Below are 5,907 nucleotides of genomic sequence, written 5' to 3'. Positions count from 1 at the left end.
ACGTACTTGTCCTTTGAACTTTTTTAAGTGCTCATGGGAAATGAAGTTTATCGTGCTAATTATATGACACTGGTTTAGGCACTGGTTCAATAATCAACTTGTATATTTATTCATTTTATTAAAGAAATAAAACATCTATTTACCGAAGCAAAACCAAGCACACGTTATTGTATTTGTTTAGTTATTGTATTTGTTTAAATCATTGTAGTTATTTTAAAACTATTAAAATAAATAAAACCAAATTAGGAAACTGACACTTCGTAGAATGTTTTCTTACGCAATTTTGCTGTTAAAATATGTGATTGTTTTGGTAACGAAAGAGAAGGAGAAAAATAAATCGACAAGTGAGAATGTGTCAATTTTGCTGCAGTGGGCGATCCTAGATTGGACACTAGGTGGCACAATTGCACCACAGAAAGTCCAAACCTCTTTATTTGCGTGAAGCACGTTACATTTTCAAATAAACAATGGCTGATTTATTTTTCCTCCTGAGTGTGTGTTATTCTTGGGATTTGCAGAGGATTTCAGACTAAATGCGATTAACCCTTCACTGTAGCCTACACACATTCCGGGCTTGTCATGACACAGTGTTCTTGAATCTCCTGATAACTGCAAAATGTGTCTGAGAGATAACAACTGTGTGAAAGACTACCATTCTCAGCTCATGTACTAAATCTGTTTACACTTTTATACTGACTTCATTCACAAGCAGTCACCAGTACCATGCTCGATTTATAGGAGGATCAAAAAGGAGCATCTCTCAAAATGTTAACAGGACCTTTATTATAGCCATTTATTTGTTGGTTTGATTTGGAAAATATAGGTCAATTTAGAATAATTTATTAACAGGCCTTAAAGGACTGTTGTTTCCACATAAAAACCATCATACCTGGAGTTGTGTTTCATTCTCACATGTTTAACTTTGCATATTTACACTGAGTTCTTTCTCAACCAGAAAAACACTCTGTTCCACCTTGTGATGTCATGTGGAAATACAGGAAGTCCTCCACTGTGTTTTTAAACTCCATACACCTTCGTTAGAATCATTTGGATGACATTTGGAACTACCACTTCATGACGTCACAAGGAGGAACAAAGCATTTTTAGCTCTGCAGATATAGACAGACTAATAATGAAGGGTTACTCAAATATGTGTGACTGAAACAAAACACAACTTTAGGTATGTTTTTTAGGTATGTTTTTTGAGGAACACAGCATTATAATATGGCTGTTGTGGTGTCCTTGGGCAAGACATTTAACCCACCTCGCCCACAGTGTCTGCCTACACTGGTGTATGAATGTGTGTGTGAATGGGTGAGTGGTTCCTTGATCTGCCTTGAAGGTGAAAAAGCGCTATATAAACATGTGATCACTTACCAATTTATGAGTAAAATGTATTATTTGAATAGATATAGATATGGTTTGAATTTTTGTAAAGATACAGACTGATACAGAAATTGTTTTCCAGAATTGTCTTCCAAATTGTCTTAAATCATTTTAGATCCTTAGGTCTATTTTTCATTTGTGTGGCCAGTCTTGTGCTTAGGTTCATTGGAAAGTTATTACCACAGTTCACTCTATAAAATAATAATTAAAAAAAAAACATTGGTTGGATTCTAAAACAGCACACAGTCTCTAAAATGGCTGCACAAAGTAAGAAGCAACAGTGACTAATTGAGACACATGTTTTGAAATTGAATCTTGCCAAAGTAAGTCATTTTTCTGTCATCAGCCACACTGCTGAAGGTTATAATTGCATTTAGGAAATCCTACTTTATGGCCAATGCTTCTGTCTGAAAAAAAGAAAAACAGTTTATTATTAAAGGGCCCATATTAGGCTTTTTTCAGATTTTTGTTAAAATGTTGTTTCCTCATCACAAACATACCTGGAGTTATGTTTTGTTTCATTGACACATGTTCAACTTTGCATATTTAGATGAGAGAAAACACTGTGTTCTACCTTGTGATGTCATTGTCATTTGGTAATACAGGAAGTACACCACTGTGTTTTTAAACTCACCTTCATTCACCTTCACTAGAATCATGTGGATCATTTTAGCCCTGGAATCTCTACTGAACTAAAGGTAAAACATAGCTGTTAACTTGAAAACTACACTACATGACATCACAAGGTGGAACAGAGCATTTTGAGCTTTGGAGATGTGGACAGACTAATAATAAAGGGTGACACAAACATGTGTAAATGAAACAAAACATAACTCTAGGTATGTTTTTGAAGAGGTAACAACATTCTAACATTGTTTGACGCTCATAAGAGTCAACTTTGGGTAATATAGGACCTTTAAAAGCATTATAATTTTCAGCATTTTATAACATAGAGCCATGTGCAAAAACATGTGAAGAAACTGAAGTCTCAGCACAAAACCATATTAAGCTTTTGAGGAAGACCTAAATCTAATCTTTGCATGATCGAAACAAAACATGGATGTTTTTAATGAGGAAATATATGGGTTAAATATAAACAACAACAAAAGGAAGTGAATTTTGCATATAAAGGGAAGCTGCTCTGCATGTGAATTTATGAGAAAACATCAGAGATCAGATGCCCTCTCACCCTCCTATATCATTGTATTGTAAAGTAAGTGTGTATACTATGCATGCTCTGCTACAGTTAGTCAGTATTTTTGTTTCTGTCACATAGGCGGTATATATAGATAGCCATAGATAGACATAGCTAACCTGCTAGCTGCTGCGTTCCAAATAGAAAGTGAGCATGGGCGCGCTTCCAACTATATCAACACTGGCTCCAATTCACTTTCTATTGAAAAACTGTCGCCCTGCTTCTGTCAGAATGTGACTTTTTGGTCTTAAAATGTTTGTATTGATCCCCCTGGTGTTTTTATTTTGCTATTGTGTCTGTAAATCCAGATATCAACATTAATAACAGACAAATCATGCGCCTTCTTTGCCCGAGGTTGCTCCCGCTAGCGTTAGCAACAGGTTTGACTGACAGCGTTGCTATGTGCCTGCCCCGTGCTAAACCAGTGGTGCGGGAAGGAAGGGGCTTTATCTTCCAACAGCCTCGCCTCGGATTGGCTCTTTGGTTGCTATGATACTTGTGGTCAGAATTACAAATATCGCTCCAAACTGGCCCCCATAACTGCTAGCCTTGATGAGCTTCATTTGATTGGAGCTATGGGTGACGCCACACTCACTTAGTCCACTTCTGTATACAGTCTATTCCATTCTTATAAATAATAAATAAATAAATTAAAACAAATTCAAATATCTAAAACATCTCCTGTGCACAGTAGTCACAAGCTTTTTTCAACATGCTTCCTTATAACATCTTTACCCTCATTAATAAAGCGCTGACTTCCTAGAGCCTATGGTATCTCCTTTCTCTCATGCGATCCGGTCCCTTAGGTCTGACCCATAATCTGATCTGGGATTTGGGCTCCGGGCCGTACACAGGGCCGGACACAGGGTTGGACATGGGGAGGTGTGGCTGGGGTGGTAATGAGGTGAGCAGTGTCAGACAGAGAACCAACAATGTGCAGATGGAGATGTAAAAGGCCCCTCACTCAAGCAGATGTCCACAGCTGTGCACGCGCTGACAGAAGATAATCCTCCAGGAGGGTAGGGAGAGAGGGAGGGAAGAAGGGAGGGAAAGAGAAGAGAAAGAGAGGGAGAAGATAATCCTGCAGGGTGGTAGGGAGATAAGGTAGGGAGGAAAAGAGGAGAGAAAAAGAGAAGATACTCCTGCAGGAGGGTAGGGGAGAGAGAGAGAGAGAGAGAGAGAGAGAGAGAGAGAGAGAGAGGATAATGCACAGGAGGGTAGGGAGAGGGATATATATATATATATATATATATATATATATATATATATATATATATATATATATATATACATATACTGCCTGGCCAAAAAAAAAAAAAAAGTCACAACCAAAAAAAAGGTCATAGTTGCTGTAGCATTTTTTTTTTAATTTCACTTCTGCCATGTCACAACATTTATTTCCATCCAGTGTTGCATTCATTTTTCACCAAGATCTTGCATTGATGATGGTAGAGTCTGACCGCTGCACAAAGCCTTCTGCAGCACATCCTAAAGATGTCTCATGCTCTTTCACAATTTGAGCCCAATGAATCCTGGCATTGTCATCTTAGAATATGCCCGTGCCATCAGGGAAGAAAAAATCCATTGATAGAATAACATGGTCATTCAGTATGGCCGATCTCCATGGAAACGCTGGAAACACAGGGCACATGTGCCTGGCACATTCGTCAGGTGCATGAAATGGGACAGGCCTTGTCACGCTGAAAGTTACATAATGCCCTTCAATTTACACTTCTAACGATGCCTTTAAGGGCATTTTGGCGAATTGAGACGGCCATACAGTATTGATGCCTTGTTTTCCCAGTGCATGTGCAATTTTATCAGAGAATACAAATCGGTTCAATATAACCTCTGATGAGTGATTTTGTCAGTCCTGGGTTTGATCCAATATGACCGACTTCCTGTAGGATTTAGGGCCAGGCCATAATATCATTTTTAACATGTCCTGACACGACCTATTTTTGATGCTAAGTTTCATTTGTCTACAATGACATTTTTCCAGGCCGGAATCCCATTGGTGCAAAGTAAACTGATTTTTGAGGTGGCGCTACTGAGTCGTCTTATTAGTCGTCATATTTTTTCTCTGGGTCTCTACTCAAAATTAGAGCTCACTGAACTCTAATTTTTGATAACACTTACTTGACTACACATTATGCTTTACTGCTTGATTTTTGTCTTTTACCCACAAATTGTATAATTACAATAGAGCTCTGGCACTAGTGTCTGAGCCCTAATAATAATAATCATCTTTTTTTTTTTCTTCAATTTTTTCGCCTAAACAAAGAGTTAGAATGATGGGACTTTATCACATTGTCCCCCATTATGAAGAGCCTCTATAAATTCTTTCAGTCCATGACAAATATATAGGCTTTAATGTTTTTTAATGAAATTTGAAGGGGGCGCTATAGAGCCATCTTAAAAAATAGAGCCCGAATTTGCATGTCATTACGTCCAGCTCAGAAATGTGCAGGCATGCTTCATTGGGTCTATTCAATCTAAAAATCCCTCCAAAATAATTACATGTGTTTTATTTCTAGTAGCTAAATATGTGTCTACATTTGTTTTTGAGTCAGGCATTGGTGTGGACAGCTACATGTTTACACCTGTGTGAAGGACCCCATTCCGTCGAGGTGCACTCTGGGTGCACTGAGGTAGCAGTGGTCTGTTCTCTGAAGTTATCAAATTTGGGGGATTATTTAATATTCTGTTCCTGCAATTACACTTCAAACTTCAAATTATCTCATGTTTATAAATCTGATGTTATATTCAGGCTGTTTCTCTTAAGCTTCTCTAACTTGGATCACTACTATGTACATCTTGAGTATAAAAAATTATTTTGTTGTAGCCTATGTGTATCCTTGCTTAAGTAGGCCACATCTTTTGACGACTCTATCCAATTCAGCATTTTATTGATGAATGTAACTGAAAACACATCAAAATTAATTAGATATCAGGAAAAAAATCTAGAACCAGATTCCCCTTCCTTACATGTTTTCATACTGTCATACTCGTGGCCATTGCTGTTGTGAGCCTCTTTTTTTTTTTTCTCAAATGGTTGAAATGATGACAGCGTTGTCTTCTTTTTGTCATATATGAATATAAGGCACTGAAGCGAGCCCAATAGCAAATTTAACTTAGGGCCACCTGTGGACTAGGGCACTGCTTCAAGGGCAGATAGAGCAGACAAGTGATAGAGGAGAGAAGAGGGGGAGGAGGAGGAGGAGGAGGAGGAGAGAAGAAGAGAGCAGGGCATGAGAACTCTGTGTCTCTCTGTAGAACCACATATTGACCCAGATAAAACAAATACTATGAAATGATATTTTGGG

Source organism: Periophthalmus magnuspinnatus, chromosome 13 (genome assembly GCF_009829125.3).
Source record: "Periophthalmus magnuspinnatus isolate fPerMag1 chromosome 13, fPerMag1.2.pri, whole genome shotgun sequence".
In the NCBI taxonomy this organism is placed as follows: domain Eukaryota; kingdom Metazoa; phylum Chordata; class Actinopteri; order Gobiiformes; family Gobiidae; genus Periophthalmus; species Periophthalmus magnuspinnatus.
This window is presented reverse-complemented; position numbering follows the sequence as displayed.